Raw genomic sequence first — 23,844 nt, forward strand, 5'->3', positions numbered from 1 at the left:
AAAAGATCACTCCGTACTTGCAGTTAGTTTTCTTCTTTCGCTTCGTCTTTCTCTCCTTTCATTTCGATAAGTGTATAACTCAGATAAATATTATTCGGGGATTTGTGACAAATATGATTACATGATATACAAACCCCATTTCCAGAAAAGTTGGAGTATTTTCCGAACTGCAATTAAAAAAAAATCTGTGATATGTTAATTCACGTGAACCTTTATTTAACTGAAAAAAGTACAAAGAAAAGATTTTCAATAGTTTTACTGGCCAACTTACTTTTAATTTATAAACATACACAAATTTCGAATTTAATGGCTGCAACACACTCAACAAAAGTTGGGACAGAGGCATGTTTACCATTGTGTTACATCATTTTCCTTTTAATAACACTTTTTAATCGTTTTGGAACTGAGGATACTAATTGTTGTAGATTTGCAATTGGAAATTTTGTCCATTCTTGCTTGATATAAGACTTCAGCGGCTCAACATTCCGTGGTCTCCGTTGTCTGATTCTCCTCTTCATGATGCGCCATACATTTTCAAGAGGAGATAGATCTGGACTGGCAGCAGGCCGGTCAAGCACACGCACTCTTGTCTACAAAGCCACGCTGTTATAGCCCGTGCCGAATGTGCTCTGGCATTGTCCTGGTGAAATAAGCATGGACGTCCCGGATGATACGTCGCCTTGATGGCAACATATGTCTCTAAAATCCTAATATACCCCTCAGACTCAATGGTACCTTCACATACATGCAACTCACCCATGCCGTGGGCACTGTTGCACCCCCATACCATCACAGATGCTGGCTTTTGCACCTTTCGCTGATAATAATCTGGATGGTCGTTTTCATCTTTGGCACGGAGAACTCGACGCCCGTTTTTTTTTTCCTGAAAACTAGCTGAATTGTGGACTCATCTGACCACAGCACACGGTTCCACAGTCTTTCGGCCCATCTAAGATGAGCTCGGCCCAGAGAACTCGCCGGTGTTTCTGCATAGAGTCGAGGTATGGCTTCCTCCTTGCGTAATACAGATTGAAGTTGTATTTCTGGGTGCAGCGACGGACTGTGTTGAGTGACAATGGTTTTCTGAAGTACTCCGGAGCCCAGGTGGCTATAATTGTCACAGTAGCATGACGGTTTCTTAGGCAGTGCCGCCTGAGGGCTCGAAGATCACGCGCATTCAACAGTGGTTCCCGACCTTGCCCCTTACACACTGAGATGTCTCTGAATTCTCTGCATCTTTTCACAATATTATGTACTGCAGATGTTGAAAGACCTAAATTCTCCGCAAGCATACGTTGAGAAATGTTCCTTTTGAACTAAATAACCATTCACTCGGGAATTTTGGAACAAAGGGGTGAGCCACGACCCATCCTTGCTTACAAAGACTGAGCCTTTGATGGACGCTACCTTTATACCAAGTCATGATACCTCACCTGCTACCAATTAGCCTGCTTAATGCGGAGTCCTCCAATCCGGTGTTACTTGAATAGTCTGTGCACTTTTCAATCTTTTTTTAACTCTGTCCCAACTTCTTTTGAGTGTGTTGCAACCATCAAATTCTAAATCTGTGTATATTTACAAAATACAATTAACTTCGTCAGTAAAACTATTGAAAATATTTTCTTTGTACTTTTGTCAGTAAAAAAAAGGTTCACGTGAATTAACATATCACAGATGTTTGCTTTTAGGCAGGATACTTCATAGTGTGGAGGAGCAGAGGGATCTCGGGGTACATGTCCACAGATCCCTGAAAGTTGCCTCACAGGTGGATAGGGTAGTTAAGAAATCTTATGGAGTGTTAGCTTTCATAAGTCGAGGGATAGAGTTTAAGAGTCGCGGTGTAATGATGCAGCTCTATAAAACTCTAGTTTATCCACACTTGGAGTACTATGTCCAGTTCTGGTCACCTCACTGTAGGAAGGATGTGGAAGCATTGGAAAGGGTACATAGGAGATTTACCAGGATGCTGCCTGGTTTAGAGAGTATGCATTATGATCAGACATTAAGAGAGCTAGGGCTTTACTCTTTGGAGAAAAGGAGGATGAGAGGAGACATGATAGAGGTGTACAAGATAATAAGAGGAATAGATAGAGTGGATAGCCAGAGCCTCCTCCCCAGGGCACCACTGCTCAATACAAGAGGACATGGCTTTAAGGTAAGGGGTGGGAAGTTGAAGGGGGATATTAGAGGAAGCTTTTTACTCAGAGAGTGGCTGGCGGTGGAATGCACTGCCTGAGTCAGTGGTGGAGGCAGATACACTAGCGAAGTTTAAGAGACTACAAGACAGGTATATGGAGGAATCTATGGTGGGGGCTTATATAGGAGGCAGAGTTTGAGGGTCGGCACAACATTGTGGGACGAAGGGCCTGTACTGTGCTGTACTATTCTATGTTCTATGTTCTATGTTCAATGTTATTGCATCTTGGAAAATATCCAAACTTTTCTGGAGATAGGGTTTGCATACAGTATTTGAAATACATCTTATGGAAATGTTTGATGATGAACTTCTGTAAAAAATACAAAAAATGCTGAAGATGAAAAAAGAATGGGTTCTACAACAGGAGGATGATCCTAAACACACCTCAAAATCCGCAACGGACTACTTCAAGAGGCGCACGATGAAGGATTTACCGTGGCTTTCATAGTCCACCGAACTCAACATCATCCAAAATATGTGGATAGACCTCAAAAGAGCAATGCATGCAAGACGGCCCAAGGATGTCACAGAACTAGAAACATTTTGCAATGTAGAATGGGAGAAAATCCCCCAAACAAGAATTGAAAAACGTTTAGCTGCCTACAGAAAACGTTTACACGCTACCACACTTGCCAAAGCGCCTGTTACAAAGTACTGACCATACAGGGTGCCCAAACGTTTGCTTCGGGCCCTCTTCCTTTCTGTTATTTTGAAACATTAAAATATGGAATTAAAAAAGTAATCTTGCTTAAAATATTACAGAAATGTGGCATCTTTAACATGATGCCTTTTGGAAATCAGGTCATCTTTTACTCGGTTATCTATTCACAGTAACAGGAATTTTGAGCAGGGGTGCCCAAACTTTTGCATGCCGCTGTATATGCATCAGGACCTCCGGCTGCTCACTCACCCACTTAAGAATCATTGAGAAGGAATGGTGTGCTGAGAGAAGAGGAAGGAAGGGGAGGAGAGTGGAGGCGACAGAACGGGTGTTCAGCTTGCAGCCGTTGGAGCAGAACGTGTGAGTCGCCATTTTCTTCCACCCTGTTTCTGACTGGAAGCTGTTTAAACACCAAAATCCCCTAACCTATGACTTTGAATCAGACACAGAGTATATCTCCCTCCACACCGACCCATTGCACACACCTGGGGTAAGGCACAGAATTAAGCTCCCTCCACACCGTCCCATCACACACTCCCGGGGTCAGACACAGTGTGAAGCTCCCTCCACAGTGTACCATCACACACTCCCAGTGGTCGGACACAGAATGCAGCTCCCTCCTCACCGTCCCAAAACCCACTCCCTTGTTTAGACACACTGTGAAACTCACAACATATTATCCCATCCTTCACCCGCGGTCAGATATTTGAAGTACACCCGCACCATCGCGGCAAACTCTACTGAAGTCAGAAAATGTGCACAGTCCCCACCCTCTGCCGCTCTCCTCACTCACCAATACCCAGCACTTCGGCGTTCCAGTAGTCTCGAACTGTGTGTGCCTCTCAGAGATGGTGTCTGTGTGTGTGTGACCGGATGGTGTGCTGCGTGAAGGGGAAAGGGAAGGAAGGGGAGGAGAGTGGAGGCCAGGGAAGGGGTTGTGAGATTGCACATACTGATGCAAATGGTGTGGAACCACCTGACCGGCCTGTGCATGCAGAGCTTGGAGAGGCTCAGAGCCTGGCGATAGATATTCGGTGGAAGGGGTAGGTGCAGCAACACACATCATTTTTCCCTCAGACTTCCCACAATTGCCGCTGAACACAGAGAGGCAGGCGCGAGGGGCGGTGGCCGAGATTTGAAGAGTTTTACTGGATGGAGCTTGTCACGGTGAAGGGCTGGGCGGTAAGGAAGTTAGGGAATGTGTGCAGGTGAGGCAATGGGTCACGAAGAATGGTAGGGTGAAAGGAAGGGAGGCGTGACGGAGACGAAAGAGGTGTAGTGGAGGGAGTATGTGACGGGGACGAGGAGTAGTGCAGGAGAGGGAGAGTTTGACGGATTCGGGGAGGGATTTTAGCGAGGGAGGGTACAGTGCATACAGGAAGGGGTGTTTCCGTGTTACTGTGAAAGGCCTGACTCTGCGTCGCTGTCTTTTGGTGGTGAGGTTCTGCTACGGAACAACGTCTCGTTGTATCGGTGTCACGATGCGGGGCGTGTTCCTGTCACGACAGGGGTTGTGTCAGTGATCTCAGAGCTTGGATACATAGATGGAATTGTGATTTAGAGGCTATTACCGAGACTTGGCTGGCACCAGGGCAGGAATGGATTCTCAATATTCCAGGATTTCAGTGCTCGAAAAAGAATGGGGGTGGGAAAAGATGGAGAGGGGTAGCTTTACTGGTTGTGGATAATATTACAGCTACAGAAAGGGTTGGTGATGTAGCAGAATCAGCATTTGAGTCAGTATGGGACGAATTCAGGAACAGGAAGGGAGCAGTTACTCCATTTGGTTAATTCTATAGCACCTCTCCTCGCAGCAGAGATACCGAGGAGCAGATTGGGAGGCATATTTTGGAAAGGTGCAAAAATAATAAGGTTGTTACCTTGGGAGACTTTAAATTCCCGAATATTGTTTGGCACCTGGTAAGTTCCAATGGTTCAGACGGGACAGAGTCTGTTAAGTGTGTCCAGGACGGATTCCTGTAACAGTATGTCGACCGGCCGACGAGGGTGAATGACATATTAGATCTAGAAGTAAGTGACGAACCGGATTTGCTCACAGATCTCTCAGTGGGTGTGCATCTGGCGGACAGCGACCACCGTTCCGAGGCCTTTAAAGTTATCGTGGAAAGGGATAGAATCAGAGAGGACAAGAATGTTTTTAATTGGGGAAGGGCAAAATATGAGGCTATAAGGCTAGAGCTTGTGGATGTGAATTGAGAAAGGTACTATGGACATTTGGTCGATGATTAGGGATACCTTTCAGAATGTTAGCGACAAATTTGTCCCGGTGAGGAAGATAAAGAATGGTAGGGTGAAGGAACCATGGGTGACAAGTGAGGTGGAGAATCTAGTCAGGTGGAAGAAGGCAGCATACATGAAGTTTATGAAGCAAAGAGCAGATGGGTCTATTGAGGAATATAGTAATAGCAAGAAGGAAGCTTCAGAAGGGGCTGAGGAGAGCAAGAAGGGGGCATGAGAAGGCCTTGGCGAGTAAGGTAAAGGAAAACTCCAAGCCATTCTTCAATTATGTGAAGAACAAAAGGATGACAGGAGTGCAGACAGGACCGATTAGAGATAAAAGTGGGAAGATATGCCTGGAGGCTGTGGAAGTGAGCGAGGTCCTCAATGAATACTTCTCTTCGGTATTCACCAATGAGAGGGAACCTGATGGTGAAGACAATATGAGAGAGGTTGATGTTCTGGGGCAGGTTGATGTTAAGAGAGAAGAGGTGTTGGAGTTGTTAAAATACATTAGGACAGAAAAGTCCCCAGGGCCTGACAGAATATTCCCCAGGTTGCTCCAATAGGCGAGAGAAGGGATTGCTGAGTCGCTGGCTAGGATCTTTATGTCCTCGTTGTCCACGGGGATGGTACTGGAAGATAGGAGGGAGGCGGAAGTTGTCTCCTTGTTAAAAAAAAGGTAGCAGGGATAGTCTGGATATTATTGTCCAGTGAGCCTTACGTCTGTGGTGGGAAAACTGTTAGAAAAGATTTTTAGAGATAGGTTCTATGGGCATTTAGATAATCATGGTCTGATCAAGAACAGTCAGCATGTCCTTGAGAAGGGCAGATCGTGTCTAACAAACCCGATTGAGTTCTTTGAGGAGGTGAAAAAGGGATATAGACGAGGGTAGTGCAGTGGATGTGATATATATGGATTTTAGGAAGGCATTTGACAGGTTTCCACACAGTAAGCTTATTCAGAAAGTCAGAAGGCATGGGCTCCAGGGCTGTTTGGCCAGGTGAATTCAGAATTGGCTCACCTGCAGAAAGCAGAGAGTCATGGTGGAGGAAGCGCATTTGGATTGGAGGATTATGACTAGTGTTGTCCCACAAGGATAGTTTTTGGGACCTCTACTTTTCGTGATGTTTATTAGTGATCTGGATGTCTCGGTAGAAGGTGGGTTGGCAAGCTTACAGATGACACAACGGTTGCTGGCGCTTTGGATAGTGCAGAGGATTGTCTAACATTGCAAACGACATTAATACAATGCAGAAGTGGGCTGAGAAGTGACAGATGGAGTTCAACCCGGAGAAGTGTGAGGTGGGACACTTTGGAAGGACAAACTCCAAGGCAGAGTACAAAGTAAATGACAGGATACTTGGTAGTGTGGAGGAGCAGAGGGATCTCGGGGTACATGTCCACAGATTCCTGAAAGTTGCCTCACAGGTGGAAAGGGTAGTTAAGAAAGCATATGGCGTGTTAGCTTTCATAAGTCAAGGGATAGAGTTTAAGAGTTGCGATGTAATAATGCAGCTCTATAAAGCTCAGGTTAGGCCACACTTGGAGTACTGTGTCCAGTTCTGGTCGCCTCACTATCGGAAGAATGTGGAAGCATCGGAAAGGGAATAGAGGAGATTTACCAGGATGCTGCCTGGTTTAGACAATATGCATTATGATCAGAGATTAAGCGAGCGAGGGCTTTATTCTTTGGAGAGTAGGAAGATGACAGGAGATATGATCAAGGTATACAAGCTGTTAAGAGGAATAGATAGAGTGGATAGCCAGCGCCTCTTCCGCAGGGCACCACTGCTCAATACAAGAGGACATGGCTTTAAGGTGAGGGCTGGGAAGTTCAAGAGGTATATGAGAGGAAGGTTCTTTACTCAGAGAGTAGTTGGTGCGTGGAATGCACTGCCTGAGTCAGTGGTGGAGGCAGATACACTAGTGAAAATTAAGAGACTATTAGACCGGTATATGGAGGAATTCAAGATGAGGCGGGGTATATGGGAAGCAAGGTTCAAGGGTCGGCACGACATTGTGGTCCGAACGGCCTGTACTGTGCTGCACTATTCCATGTTCTATGTTCTATGAAAACGAAACACTGTGAGGGGTCTTTCAGCATCACCCTGAAGTCGGTGACCGTGCCACAGTGAGGTCCGTGTGTCTCATTCACAGCCTTTGCCGTCTGTGAAGTGGTACTTCCCTCTGCTTGACAATGCATCGTCAATTTCCCTGATCTCCCCAACCCCCTGCTTTTCCCGTCAGGTGAGCGCAAATCTCTCTGATCTTTCTGCAGAGCAGAAAACCTTAATCACAGTACAGAACAGAACCTTAGGCCCAAAGATTGTGATATACCAATTTAACTGAATTCCTTCTGTTGACACAACGTCCGTCTCCCTCCAATCCCTGCATACCAACGTGACCGTTAAAGAGCCAATTAAACGCCTCTATGAATCTCCCTCCACCACCAGGGCTGGGAGTACTTTCCAATCACCAACCCATCTCTCTGAAAAAAAAAAAACTTGTCAAACTCATCTCCATTGAGCATACCCTCTCTCGCCTTAACCCGGGCCCTCTGGCATTAGACATTTCCACCCTAGAGTTAAGAGATACACGCCTTCTGTTCTATTTGCATCTGATTGTGATGTATACCTCAATAAGAAACTAAACCCAAGGTAATACCTATGCTTTTCTGTAATAACCTTGTATCCAATGGTATTACCATCACTAGATGCAACGCGGTCCCCTGCACAAACTTCTGTCCCCTGCCTTGTCTCATTCCGTAGGATAAGATCAAGTATTGCACTCTCTCGTTAGACTTCATACGCACTGATTAAGGAAACTGTCATGAAAACATTTGACAAACTAACCCACTTGTCCTTTCACAGTATGAGGATCACAGTCAATCCCTGGAAAGTTAAAATCACCCAGTATCACAACCTGATGTCACTTGCAACAGTCTGCAAAATTTCTACAGATTAATTCCCCTATGTCCCCGGGAATTTTCTTTTAGGCGGTCGATAATGTCGCCCCATGAACGAGTCCATGCATTTCTTATTCCTCAGTTCCACTCTTAAAGCCTCACCTGGACAAGTTCTGCAGTCTGTCCTAACTGAGCACCGCTGTGATGTTTCCCCGACGAGTGAAGCAGCCTCTCAGCCTAAATTATATATGCCTTAGCACGACTCTAAACAGCGGCAAACTGGAAGACTGAGCTAACAGACCTGCCCCTCCTGCACCAAAGTCTTACTGATTGCTAAACGATCGTGCTTCCAGGCGTTGGTCCCTGCCTTGTGATCACCTGCCTCACGGACAATACCTCTTGCATTGAGACGAACGCAGTTCAGAACACGAGTCACAGCAGGTTTACACTTTTGTTTACTAACGTTGTTGAACTCTGATCAACATATGACCCATCTGACTCCACTATCTGTTATGCCATTCTGTTTTTCATCCCCTGCAACTCCACACCGACACCTTTTAATGACAAACCTTCCACCTGGGATATTAGTTCCACTGTAGTTCAGGTATAAACTGAAACAGTTGCTCGCTGGGCCAGGAAACCACGGAGCTGCACAGCGTGCGGGGGGCGGGGAAGGAGGGGGGGGGGGTGGTTGTCGCGGCCTCCAGACTGTGTCTGTGCTGCCCCCCAGTGTTCGTTCGGCAGAAGACAAGCGATGTTCTGGCAGATTGTCGATTTCAGAGTCAAATTACGTAGGGCCTCAAGCTGTATATATATACGCGTGAGTTTGTGTGTGTATGTGTATGTATGTGTCTTTCTGTATGTGTGTCTGTGTGTATCCATATGATCCATATATCTGAAGCCCTCGTTCCGACACCAGCTCTTTAGCCCCTTGTTAAATTGAATTTTGTTTCTATTTCTGCAACACCTGCACATACAGAACTTTACAGAACCGCCTCCCTCTTCCTACCGATACACAGGGCCGAGTGATCGATATCCGGTGCTGGGGGCGAAGGGTGATGTAACACCACAGTCACCGGTCCGTCTTCCTCCCCACAATCATATGTACTCAGAGAGGGAGGAGTGTAGAAGAGGGAGAGGGTTGATGGAACCGTGGAGGGCTGTAGGAAATGGAGTGGGTCAGGGCGACGGGAAGAATACGCTGGGGAAGGAGGAGATAACGTAGACGACACGGGTGTAGGGGACGGATCGGTGATGGAGACGGGTTGTGTTGAAGAGGAAGCTGATGACGGAAACAGGGCGGGGTTTAGGGGATGACGCAGCTGCCGATGACGAGGTTGGACGCCGGGGAAAGAGGATTGACAACGAGGGGAGTTGTAGGGGACGAAGAGGCTGATGGAGACAGGGAAGGGTGCAGTGACTCCTGGTGGTAACAGAGACTGGCGGTGTGGAGAAGAGCGAGGGTGTCATGGAGACGGGCAAGAGTGAAAGGAAATGATAGGTTGACGAGACCGGGAAGTGGTGCAGAGGAGAGAGGGATTGATAGAGTCGGTGGAAGAGAAGAATAGGTGAGGAAGGGGTGTCTGACATGGGTAGCGATGCAGAGGAGGGAGTGGGTCACAGAGATGGGGAGAATTTTACCGGTGAGATGGGGTGACGTGAACCGGTTATGCTGTCGGGGTGGGAGTAGATGACGGAGACGTGGAGGGATGCAGGTGAGTACGTACACGAGTTGTGAAGTCACATTGCAGTTGAACAAGACGTCGGCGAGGGACACATTGTTCGGCACAGCTCGCCCCCTTCTCTTCTGTGACCTCTGTTCGAAGTCAGATGTAAGAATCATCCTTTAGGTTGGTAAACCCTCGCAAGGCATCAGGTTCCGAAGGTGTACCCGGTAGGGCACTGAAAACATTTGTCGATCAACAGGCTGGATTGTCCACGGAGTCAGTAGTGAGGAAGGCAAATGCAAAGGCAGCACTCAATTCCAGAGCAAGAATTTAATTTTACGGCACTGATCAGACATTATCTGGAGAAATGTGAGCAGTTTTAGGTCTCTTACATAATCCAGCCAGATGCGTTTGCATTGGAGCGGGTTGATAGAAGGTTCCGGACAAGGATGTCAGCACCTCAGTGGATCTATCTTGGGGCCAACATATTCATGCAAAAAATAAGGTGTCAAGAGGCCATTTCCCGGCGTGTGGTCAGCTGCTGCTTTCTCTTTAAGCCTCAGACGGCCAATTATTGCCTGTAACATACCTTAATCGAATGTCTGCAGTTAAAGGCCTGCGCACCATCCCAAACATCCACAGCTCTCTCGTTACAGAAGGGATTACAACGTCAGGAGTTTGAGAAGATTTGGTCTCTCATTGAAAACTCGCAAATGATCGCTGGGAGCATTCTGGCTTGTCGCATCGCCGCCTGGTGTGGAGGCTGCAACGCACAAGGTCGCCAGAGGCGGCAGTGGAGAGTAAACTCAACCAGCTCCATCACGAGCACAACAGTCCCCAGCATCGAGGACATCCTCAAGATGCGATTCCTGGAGAAGGCGGAATCCATCGCTCGGACAGCTCACTCCGGGACAAGCTCCCTGCTCTTTACTACCAGTGGAGAGTAGGCACAGGAGTCTGAAAACTCAACGATTCAGGAACCCCTTATTCTCATTCTCCATCATATTCTTGAATTCATGAGCACCACCTCGACATTTTAGCGGTATTTAGCATGTTTTTCTTTTGCATTTTACAGTAAGTTTACATTTTGCAGCTCCACTAATCCAACAAAAGATAAAATCTCAGGTGGTATAAGTCGCAGATTATAACACCGACAGCGAAGCCGGTGGAAAACACGCGATACAGGCGGACACGGTATTTGACACGCCGGCCTTCATCAGTCAGGACACTGAGTACGGGAGTCGGAGGTCACTTTGCAATTCTGCAAGATGTCGGCGAGGCCTCACTTAGAGTACGGTGTTCAGTTCTGGTCGCCCTGCTGTGGGGAAGATGGCGCTAAGCTAGGGAAAAAAAAGTGCAGAGGGAGAGATCGGACAATGCTGCCGCGACACGATGGACTGATTTATGGAGCGAGATAAAACGAATACGTGCACTCTATTCCCCCAGGGATGGGGGTACCGGGAACATTAGGGCACAAGATTCAGTTGAGCGGAGCTGAAAAGAGAAGAGGTAGAGAGAGTGGGAGTAGCTAAACGAAAGAATGGAATGGGGAGGGAGGGGTAGAGAGGGAGTAGAGAAATGCGGGAGAGAATGTGAAGAGATGGGAGAAGAGTTGTGGGGAAAGGAGCCAGAAAGCGAGGAGAAATAAAATGGAGATGCAATAGGTGAGGTGGGAGGGGAGGAAGATGAGAGAGAGGGTTTAGAGGGACGGAGGTAAAGGGATAGAGGAATGGCGAGTAAGAGTGCGATAGAAGGAAATAAGAGAGTTGGGATGGGGCGAGGGACAGAGAGGAAGCAGTACTGAGAGTCGGGAACAGAGATCGGCGAGAAAGAGGATGTTCCCATTTGATTAAAGCCGGCCCCTCGGGCTGTTGACAGAGGTCCGGTATCATACCAGAAATATCCGTGTACAAAGGTGCAGGCTTCTCACAGATGAAACGGTGCTGATCATTACTGCAACTCGGAAACCAACCGGGTTTCCATTCACTGCATTCGAACTTTCCAGCGTTCATTTTGTACACGACGTCAGAGGCCACTCTCCTGTCAATGAGGGGTAAACAAGCTCATAAGGGACAACCCTGTGTCAGTCCCCAGAATCACTGAACACTCCCTTACCAGTGACCCGTGGCAGGCCCCAAAATCTCCCACTGCCACACCGTCCCAGCACAGTCCTGTGTCAGTCTCCAGGAAACTCCCACTGACCCACTCTCTCCCTTCAGCCCTGCTTCAGTCCCCATATTAATCCCTTGCCCCACCCTGTCCCCACAGACCGGTGTCAGACACCAGAATAATCACAGTACCCGATGTTCTCCCCACAGTCCCGTGCCATTCCCCAAATTACCCCCGCAGCGCCACTCTCTTCCCAAGGCCCTATGTCATTCCCCACTATTTCACTGTCTGCCACAGGCCTGCTTTATACCCTAAAACACTCACACCCCCCACTCTCACCCTACAGATCTGTGTAAGTCCCCAGAGTACACCCACTACCTCACTCACATCGCACAGTCCCGCGTCGGTCCCCAAAATACTCGCACTTCCCACTCTTACCCCACAGCCTCGTGACAGTCCCCGAAATAATCTGACTGCCCAGTCATCTCTCTACAGACCTGTCAGAAACCAAAACACTCCCACTTCCCTCTCTTTTCCCACAGACCTCTGTCAATGCCCATACTATCCCACTGACAAATTCTCTCTCCTCGGATCTGTGTCAGTCCCCAAAGTACTCCCACTGCCTCACTCTCTCCCACAAACTGTGTCAGTTTCCAAAGAAACCCACAGCTCTACTCTCTGCCCAATGCCCCGTATCAGTCCCGAAAATGATCTCTCTGCTCAGCCTTCTCGCTACAGACCTGTGCCAATCACCAAAACAATCCCACTTCCCACTATCTTCCCACAGTCCACGTCCGTCCCCAAATTAATTCAACTACACACACTCTACCAAAATAATACAATTGCCCACTCTCATCCCAAATATCTCTGTGTCCCAAATTAATCCCAGTGCCGCACTCCGTCCACACAGTGCTCCACTGACAAATTTCCTCCCAACAGACCTCTTTTCACAAAGGGGGCGCTGAGCGTTGATGGCGGACCCAAATGCAAGACAGAGACACTGAAGTACTAGGAACAGGACTTAGCTAGAGTAGGGACGTGACAGGATTCAGGCAAGGAGCAGGGAGAAGATCGCAGACTTGGACATGGACAAGACAGTGAAACTGGACAAGGAACTATGCACCAGGAGCCTGGGCTAGAGTCCGGACAAGGACCAGAACCTGGGTCTTGCCCCGGGATCGGGCCCCAGAACCAGTCAAGGACATGGCATGACTACAGGACAGAGGCTGGGGTCTTGAGGCTGAGCTAGGAGACAGACTGCGGTCTTGAGTCTTGAGGCTGCAGGCTGGGATCTTGAGTCTTGGTATACGGAGGCTGATAACTCTGAGACTGGAGATCGGAGACAGACTGGGAACTGTACATCAACATAGAGCCGGGACTCATATTTAACACGACACTAACAGGAGACCGGACAGGACATAGACATAGAGCCGGGACTTATCCTTAGACAAGCCAGGACTCAACATGATCTCCACACCAAGGTGGGACAGATCCATCGGTCGGGTAACGGCAGGACGGCCGGACTACCCTACAGAGGCGAAGACAAGACGAGACAAGACAGGACACCCCCCGCTGGGCAACGGAAGAACGGCCTGACTTACCCCACGGAGGCGAGGACAAGACAAGACAGGTCCCCCCGCAGAGCCACAGCAGAGCGGCCTGACTTACCCCACGGAGGCGAGGACAGGAAGAGACAAACACCGAAAAACGACAGACAGTTCCATCTCTGCATCGGGGTTGCTCCAAGTCGCAATTCGGCCAGCAACCTCAGCTGGCTCCGGAAAGAAACGGATCCCTACCTCGCTCGGAGTGGCTGGCAGCCGCTCAGCTGGCCCGGGAAACTGCCGAATCTGTACCTCAAAGACAGCTACGACTACCGACAAAAAGGCTCCATGAAACGATGCTTCTCCAACACGGCCTAAAGATGGCAAGTGGCCGCTCTAGCCTTCCACCGGCAGGTTGCTCCCAGGAAATCTTGACAAGACAAACCAGCAGCCCACAGTCATCCCCAAGGCACTTATATTCCAAACAACAAGATGGGAATCAGGTGCCTATGATTAACTCAACCAAAACAAGGGACAGTTGGAAGACCCGGGGACCTGAGTACACGGACCGGACCGTGAACCTGAATGCGGACTTCACGGACCGGGCTATAACACGTCTGTCGGTCCCTAAAACCTCGCTGTCTCTCCGCAGTCCTTTCTGTGTCCCCAAAATGCCCCCAATCCCCACAGAACTAGTCAGTCCGCAAACTAATCCCTCTGCTCACTCTCTCTCGCAAACCGTGTCAGTTCCTAAATTATCCGCACTGCAAGGGAAGTTCCTACTTCCTGCTTCAGCGCCTAACTAAACTCACTGCCCACTCGCTGCTCGCAGCTTGCAACAATCCCCAAACTAATCCAACGACCAACTCTCTCCTCAGAAACTTGCATGACCCAAAATCTCACCCGGCTTGGCATTTTCCAATCCATTCCACAGCGTCACATCACACACTCCCTGGTTCTGAAACAGAGCGTAAACCCCTCCACAGCGTCCCATGACACAGTTCCGGGGTCAGACACAGAGAGAACCTCCCTGCACACCCTCCCATCACACATGCCAGGGTCTGACACAGAGTGAAGCACTTTCCTCTCCGTCCCATCACACACTCGCTGTTCAGACATTATGTGTATTTCCTCTTCACCCATTAATTACAAGAGCAAGACAATGTAAGTTCAAGGATGTAATTTTAAGGTTAATAAGGAACTGTGAGGCCACATTTAGAGAAGTGTGAGCAGGTTGGGATCCCTTATCGAACAAAGTGTGTGCTTATATTGGAAAGGGTTCAAAGGATGTTCACAGAAATAAGCGGAACAAGTGCTACACATACCTTTACACTTCCTCCCTTACCATCATTCAGGGCCCCGGACAGTCCTTCCAGGTGAGGCGACACTGCACCTGTGAGTCGACTGGGGTGATATATACTGCGTCCGCTGCTCCCGATGTGGCCTTCTATATACTGGCGAGACCCGACGCAGACTGGGTGACCGCTTTGCTGAACACCTACGCTCTGTCCGCCAGAGAAAGCAGGATCTCCCAGTGGCCACACATTTAGATTCCACATCCCATTCCCATTCTGACATGTCTATCCACGGCCTCCTCTACTGTAAAGATGAAGCCACACTCAGGTTGGAGGAACAACACCGTATATTCCGACTGGGTAGCCTCCAACCTGATGACATGAACATCGACTTCTCTAACTTCCGCTAATGCCCCACCTCCCCGTCGTACCCCATCCATTATTCATTTATAAACACACATTGTTTCTCTCTCTCTCCTTTTTCTCGATCTTTGCCTCTGAGTATACCCCTTGCCCATTCTCTGGGTTCCTCCCCCCCTTGTTTTTCTCCCCGGACCTCCCGCCCCATGTTCCTCTCACATCCCCTTTGCCAATCACCTGTCCAGCTCTTGGCTCCATCCCTCCCCCTCCTGTCTTCTCCTATCATTTTGTATCTTCCGTCCCCCTCCCACTTTCAAATCTCTTCCTAACTTTTCCTTCAGTTAGTCCTGACGAAGGGTCTCGGCCTGAAACCTCGACTATACCTCTTCCTACAGATGCTGCCTGGTCTGCTGCGTTCACCAGCAACTTTGATGTGTGTTGTCTACATAAATCATTCCAATATTGAATGGCTCGTCATAGGAAGACCGTTTGAGGATGCCGCAACTTCACTCGTTGGAATTCAGAATAATGAGGGGTGACCTTATTGAAAGTTTTCGGATGGTGAAAGGTCATGGCAGAGTTGGTGTGGAGAGAATGTTTCCTAATTTATGGGACTCTAGGATCAGAGACACAGCCTGAGAATACAGAGGTCTCATTTAGAAAGGTGAAGAGGAGGAACTTTCTTCGCCAGAACGTGGTGAATCTGCGGAAATCCAAGCCGCAGGCAGCAGTAAGGACCATACATTCCGTTTATTTAAGGCATAGATTGAAGACTTATTGATTATTCAAGGCATGAGGGTATACCGGGAGAAGGCGGGAGATTGGAGCTCAGAGGACAATGGATCAGCGATGAAATGGCCAGCGGACTCGATGGCCTAATTCTGCTCCAGTGTCGTATGGTTTTAATTGAAGTTCAGCGGTTAATGGGTGACAGCAACTCAGTGGATCTATAGTGGCCCAACATGTTCATGCAAACACAAAGAAGGTGCCATGTGCCCGAGTGATCAGGACAGGAATCCACGTTTCCGCACGTCCATTTCCCGGAGTACGGTTAACTGTCACTTTTCTTCTCAGATTCAGAGAGATAATTATTCAATGCCACATTCCATCATGGAAAGTCTATCGTTAAAGGACTCCAGCCGAGCACTCAGTGCTTAACCGTAAGAGTTCCGTCTCCAGTAAAACTGCTTGTGATGTCGTCTTTGGTTTGCGATCGTGACGTCTTGCTTACTTCGAGACTGAGTCTGAATTACTCCAGACCTTACTCTGCATTTCAGTTGAACGCCATCCGTAGCTGCCTTGTTACAGAAGGCATCCGAGCTTCAGGAGATTGAGAGGATGTGCCCTCTCAGTGAAGATGAGGAAAATTCCATCGATGTTCGGTGGAGAACTTTCTGACAGGCCGCATCGCCGCCTGGAGTGGATGCGGTAACGCACAGAGTAGTAACGGGATACAGAGGATTCCAGCCTCAGCCACCACTCTGACGTCACATCCCTCCACCATCGAAGACATTTTAAAGAGGCGATGCCCTGAGAATGTGGCAACCATCACTGAGGACCCTTCCTACTCGGGGAAACCCTCTGCTCATTACTACCATCGAGGGGTCGCATGAGTCTAAACACCCAGACACAACGATTCAGGAACTAGATTCTGCCCCTGCGCCACCCCATCTTTGAACGCACGACCACTGACTCGACATTTTTGCAGTATTTATTAATGTTTGTAATTTACATTAATTGTACACCTTAGCGCCGTACTGATGCTGCAAAACAACAAATTCCAGGCTGTATAAGCTTCAGATAATAAATCAAATATCGATTCCGGTGAAAAAAGAAATCCCATACGAGTGGACAGGACACCTGGCACGCTGGTCTTTACCAGTCAGGGCACAGAGTACAGGAGTCGGGAGATCACGTTGCAGTGGTACAAGGCGTCGGTGATGCCGCGCTGATTGAGGGAAAAACGGTGATCTAGATACAGGGAGCTCTACGGGGATATTGCCAGAACTCGAGGGACTGAGTGATGGGCAGAGTGAGGGAAGGTTACGACTTTGTTCCGTGGTGCGTAGTTGTAACCTTACAGAATTCCATAAACACAAGGGGGGCACAGACAGAGAGAATCGGCATAGTCTTTTACACAAGGTTGTGTTATGGAGAACCCGACGACACGAGATTGAGGTGAGAGTGGGTGTAAAGGAGAAAGAAAGAGAGATCAGAGGGAACGGGGGAGGGGCGGAGGAGAGAGCGCCGTAGACAGGGCGGGGGGGGGGGAGGTAGAGAGTGGTGAAAGAGGTGGGCAGAGGGAGCAGGGAGAGAGCGGGCGGAAAAAGCTCGAGTAAATAAGGGGAGTTGAGGGGTGGAGAGAAAGGTGGAGGGAGCGGGGAAGAGCGGGACGGGGAGAATGGCGAGAAAAAGGGAATAGATGGCGAGAGAGGTTTGACGATGTTTCGCGGGGAGAATATGATGGAGACAAGAGGAGGAGTATGAGTAGAAGGGAGGGGCAGAGAATGTGAGGAGGGAATTTGAAATGATCGGTGAGTGAGAGTGAATGGGGAGAGAAGGAGGAGAAATTGGGCTTAATCACTTGATTCACGGCGCCTCCAGTGGCTGTCGACAGAGCTCCTGGATCTTTTCAGGAATATCCGGGAACAAAGGTGCCGACTTCTCGCAGATGAAACGCCGATCTCGATCGCAACGGTAGTTCCGTCTGCTCGTTTCGCACTGACTGCAGGCCGGCGTTCCAGAGTGCACCTTGTACAGGAGACCCCAGTCAACATACCTATCCAAGAGGGTGAAGCAATTTTAACAGAGACAAAACAGGTTCAGCAGAGAACCCGAGCCGAGACCGCCCACACGCTAATCCCATGACATCGCTCTCTCCTAACAGTCTGTGTCAGTCCGCAAATCTTCCCACTCATGCACTCTCTATCCACAGCCGCGTGCCAGTACCCAGACAGATACCACGGTCCCAATGTCTCCCCACAATCCTGTATCAGTACCCAAGCTAATCGTAGTAACCCAATGTCACCCCACAGCCCCGTTTCACCGCAAACTAATCCTACAGAACCGCTTCCTCACCACAGTCCTCTGTCAGTCCCCATACGAATGGATCAGGCTCACCCTCTCCCCTCAGATCTATTTCAGACCCCGAACAAATCCCACTGTCCCACCGTCTCCCCACAGACTTATGGCTGTCTCGAAATGAATGCAACTGGTCCACACTCTTCCATCAGACCTGCGTCGGTCCCAGATTAATCCCGTTGCCCCTCCCTCTACCCAGAAATTCGTGTCAGTCTGTTAACATATCCCACTGCACCGCGCTCTCCCCAGTGCCTCTGGTCCGCCTCCAGACTTATACCACTGGCGCCCTCTCTGGCAGATCCGCGCGTCATTTTGCAAATTAATCCCATTAACCCCCTGTCTGGCCAACGCCTTGTATCGGTCTCCAAACACATCCAGTTGTCCTACTCTCGCCCGTCAGATCTATGTCATTCACCAAACTAATTCCATGGTTGCTCCCTCTCCTCACAGCCCGGCGCCAATCTCCAAAATAATCCCACTCCACCGCGATCTCCCCACCGACATGCATCATTACCAAAATAACATAATCCCTGTGTTCTGATCTCTCCCTACTGCCCATTGGCAGTTACCGAAATATTCCTACTGTCCTGTTCTTCCCCGACAGAAATGTGTCGGCCTCAAAATGTTCCCCTTGTAGCACACTCTCCCGACAACCACGCACAGTCTCTTCGTAAACTTATCCCATCTTCTCCCTTCAGGACTATGTCAATGCCCACCACACAGATCAGTCCAAATCTCACCCGTCTTCGCATTTTCCAATCCAGTACGCGCGGTTTCGGTGCAGAAGTTTGTGGAATACAAAGTTCTGGAAAATAAATTTATTTGATTTATGCCAAGAATCGAAAACTATGTATGGAGCTTCTCTCAGTTGATTACAACAGGAATCTGTGATGGGATGTTCGGAGAGAGCTTCACTGTGTGTCTGACCCCGGGTGTGTGTGATGGACGGTGTGGAGGGAGCGTTACTCTGCCCGAGCCTGAGATTGTGTGATGGGACGGTGCGGAAGGAAGTTCACCCTTTGTCAAACCCCTGGAGTGTACGATAGGATGGTGTGTAGCGAGTTTCACTCTGTGTCTGACCCCTGGTGTGTGTGTTGGTACGGTGTGGAGGGAGATTCAATCTGTGTCTGACCCCGGAAAAGTGTGATGGTACGATGTGAAGGGGACATCACTGTGTGTCTGACCCCGGGAGTGTGTGATGGTATGGTGTGGAGGGATATTTACCCTGCCTCAGACTTCGTGAGTGTGGGCTGGGAGTGGATGTCGGGTTTTCACTCTTTGTCTGACCCCTGCAATTTGTGATGGGACGCTTGGGATGGAGCTTCACTCTGTGTCTCACACCATGAGTATGTGATGGGATGGTGTGGAGGGAGTTTCACCCTGGCTCTGACCCCGAGTGAGTATGATGGGACCCTGTGAACGGAGCTTCACTCTGTGCCTGACCCCGGAAGTGTGTAATGGATGGTGTGGAGGGAAATTCACTCTGTGCCTGACCCCGGGAGTGTGTGATGGGACTGTGCGGAGGGAGATTCACTCTGAGTCTGACTCCGGGAGTGTGTGATGGGATAGTGTGGAGGGAATTTCACTCTGTCTCTGATCGCGGGAGTGTGTGATGGGTGTGTATTCTGGATGTTCACTCTGTGTCTGATCTCGCGGGTGTGTGATGTTTCCTGTGTTACGGTAGGATCTTCTCTTGCTGTGATACATACCGCTTCATCCCTTGAATCGATTTCCAGTAGCCTTGAATCAAGGTTTGAGCATTTTTGCAACGCCCAATGGAAAGATTTTTCAAACGTGGATACGTAATAACACCGGTCTTTATTTGTGATCCATCCCTCGGAACACGGTTGTCCTTGAAATCAGGAACAAGGAAGAGTGAAAAACAGAGTGAATCTTCCTTCACACTTTCCCATGACACACACGAGGGGTGACACACAGAGCGAATTTCTCTCCTCGCGGTCCAATCACGCACACCTGAGGTCAGACAGAGTAAATCTCCCCCAAACCGTCCCATCGCACATGAACAGGATCAGGCACAGAGCGAAGTTCCCTCCACATCATCCATCACGCACTCCCAGGGTTAGACACGGAGTAAATCTCTTACAAACTGGCCCAAAGCACACACTCCGGAGAGTCACAGAATGAAGTTCCCTCCACGACGTCCCATCACAAATTTACAGGGACAGGCAACGAGTGAAGTTCAATCCACATCATCCATCACAGACCCTCCGGTCAATCACAGATTGAGCTACCTCTACCCCCTCCCCAGATACACTCACGGAGTCAGATACAAAATGATGCTCGTTCCATACCGTCCCATCACAGAGTCGGGATGTCAGACACAGAATGATGCTCCCTCCACACCGTGCCATCACAGACTCCAGGGATCAAATACTGAATGAATCTCACTCCACAGCGCCTTATCACACAGCCTCTGCGTTAGACCTAGAGTGAAGTTCCCTCCCCACTCTCCCACAGCAATGGGTTCTGGCACAGAGTGATGACCCAACGAATACATTCACTGGGTCAGAGGCGTACTTTCCTATCTAGACTCTCACGGAATCAGATAGTGACTGATGTTCTCGTCCCACCACACGTTCCCGGGGTCAGAAACATAGTGAAGCTCCCACCACACCCTCTCTTTCCAGCGCACACTACTGGGGCCAGACGTGGAGGGATTCTTCACCTCTGCCACTCGTCAGAAATTGGCAAATTTCACCCTTCGTCCATTTGAAAGTTCTGAGCTTCGTTTCGAAGATGGAGAGGTTGTTTTTGAAGACGGAAAGATTCTGAAGACAGTCGTAGTTGGTGAGATTCAGCTCATGGATCTGTTGTCCATATTCGGTCTGTGTCCTGTTCATCTCCAAATACTGTTCCCAAAGCAGCTGGTATTTTATGTCGGAGATGATCTGAGACTGACGAATCTGTGATACTGAGAGAGATGGTGAAGGGTGTTTTGCGTTTATAGTGACAGGTGAGACAGCGTCACGGTGCTGGGCGGTTCTCGGTAATCGGAGTGTTAGTGTCATCTTGTGGTGCGATAAGATTCATATTGAGGAGCGTGTAGGTGTCACGGTGCGCTGCGCTGCGGTGGATGTTGAGAAGCGTGCAGTTGTCACGGTGACGAGATTTACAGTGAGAGGCGTGCTTTCGTTACGGTACAGATCTTTCCTGTGGACTGGTGAGGGGCCTGTCAGTGTCAGGAGAGAGCGGCGTGTTGATGACAAGGGAACGGGTGTGTTGGTGCCACAGTGAGGGGCAACTCTGCCACAGTGAGGTGCCTGTCTGTGTCAAGCTGACGGGTATATCAGTGTCCCGCGAGGTTTTGGTTGGCGTTACGATGGGGGTTCCGTCAGTATCACGATGATGACTGATTCTGTGACACAGTGAGAGATAGGTCAGAGTTGCGGTGAGGGACGTGTCTTCGTCACTATGATAGGTGGTTCTGTATCTCCGTGAGAGGTGTGCCGAGTCACTGTGAGGTTTACCTGGATGTCATGGTGAGGGATTTGTCGGAATCACAGTGAGGGGTCTCTCGGTATAACGGTGAGTGGAGTGTCTGTGCCATCGTGTTTGGTGCGCTGGTGTCACAGATGAAGGTGTCGCCGCTAGGAGCGTAACAGTAACACGGCCAGGGGCATGTCGATGTTACAGTGAGGGGTACACTGCTGCCATGTCTGTGTAACTGTGAGGGTCGTGTCCGTGTCACGGTTAGGAGCACTTGTGTGTCGTGTACAAAGGTCTGTCGGTGCTATGGTGAGAGGGTGGTTAGTGCTATGGTGAATGGCGAGTCGGTGTGAGAATGAAACTTGATTGTGTAACAGTACATGTCGTGTCATTGTCACGGTTAGGGGGATTGTCCGTGTCAGGTCGAGGGGCGTGTGTTATCACGGTGAGGTTTTACGCAAACTCTTCATTCCCCTCTGTTTGTTTATGTTCTGACTCCATACGGAGCCCGTTCGACTCACCAAATATCGAGAGCCCGGCAACTATCGCGATGAGAGCCAACGTAACTAGGCAGATTAGGCAGATCTTACAGTGTGATCTGTTTCCGTCGTTCTCTTCCGGCTCCTGTTGATGCGGACCTGTAGGGAGACCATTCAGCGTGCGTGTGAATGCAGCTGTGACCCTCAGAGGGACTCCCGAGCACCCACCGTCCACGATATCTCCTTTTCCCACGATGACGCCCTCCCTATCGCAATCTCATCTACTTTCTAGCCGTCTTCGCTGAGAGTCTCAAATCCTACACTTGGCAAATGCTGACTAATGTCTGACTGTCTTTGTTTCTCTTTCTTAGCTGATCTATGAAGTTTGAATCGTGGTGAACTGCATTTGGGCGTTTGACCAGGTTCCTCAGGGAAGGTTTATCCAGAAGATCATGATACAGGGGATCCACGGGAATTGGCTGTCTGGTTTCAGAGTTTATCATTTTTTCACAGTTGTGTTATTGTTTGCCAGCTTTGTTCTTGTTTACACGTGGGATACATGACGGACTTGTGCGGATGAACATGTTGTGGGCGGAACGGTATTGTTGAGATGAGCAAACACATTACAGTCCCAGCGAGCCGGGTTGAATTCCCGCTGCCGGCTGAAATGAGTTTGCGCCGTATCCCCGTGACTCAGCGGGATTCCTCCGAGTGCCCCGGTTTGCTCCCACAGTCCAAAGACGTACCAGTCGGGACGTTGACAGGTAAATTGCCCCGACATTAGGGTAGGATTAATCTGGGGAATTGCCCGGCAGCGCGGCCTGAAGTGCTGGAAGACCCGATTCCACACTGTTTACTTAATACATATGTAAATCTTAGTACAATTTCAAAACACTGAATCTCAAGGTTGTATATGATGCATAGGACCGACTTCAAAGAAACTGGAGATGAGTGGGTTGGTAAAATGGCAGATGACATAAAGATTGGTTGTGTGGTGGATAGTGTGGAGGATCGGCGATACATTCAATGGGTTTGGATCCGTTAAAGATCTGAGTCAAAAATGGTAGATGAGTTTATCCCGGGTTAGTGTGAGGTTTTGCGCTCTGGAAATTCAGTTGTATAGGGACAGGACACCTGCAACGGCAAGGCGCTTAACTATGCATTCGAAAGAGATTTTGGCTTTATTACGCAGGTCAATGGGGTGTTACAGAGTTGACTGCAGACGGGCCTTTTATATAAATCTTCTGGTGGGAGCTTCATTCACAAGATTGCGATGCATGGGATTCACGGTGAATGGGCCATTTGGATTCGAAGTTGACTTGCCCACCGAACAGAGTGGGCGGCGGTCGCAGGTTGGCCGCCCGTGACTGGTTGTGTTCCGCACGGATCGGTGCCGCCTGTGGCAAAGACTTGGACGGAAGCTTCGTGTTCAACACGGCTTTGTGCGTTTAGGACATGCTGCCTCGCAGATACCGTAAAGTATTTGCACACACAGAACACAGACTGACCAGCACAGCCCCTCGGCCCACAAAGTTGTCCCCGATACATGAATTCCTCATCAAATGGATAACCATCCTCATCTCTTTTGCCTACACAATCTCCATATCTCTCCGTTTCCTTCACATTCATCGGCTTACCTAAATATCTCGTTAAACTCTTTACTGTGCCTGTCTCTAACCCCAACCCAGGAAGCGCAAATCCAGGCACCACTCTCTGTGTCCAAACAACAGACTCTTTACACCTCTATTCAAACCTCACCAATTCATTTCGGTTGCATGCACTCTGGGATTTGATATTTCAGCCCCAGGGGAGAAAATAAAAAAAAATACGGTTTGTCTGTCTATCTCTTTTTCTCAT

This window comes from Mobula birostris, chromosome 13 (assembly GCF_030028105.1).
Source record: "Mobula birostris isolate sMobBir1 chromosome 13, sMobBir1.hap1, whole genome shotgun sequence".
Lineage (NCBI taxonomy): Eukaryota > Metazoa > Chordata > Chondrichthyes > Myliobatiformes > Myliobatidae > Mobula > Mobula birostris.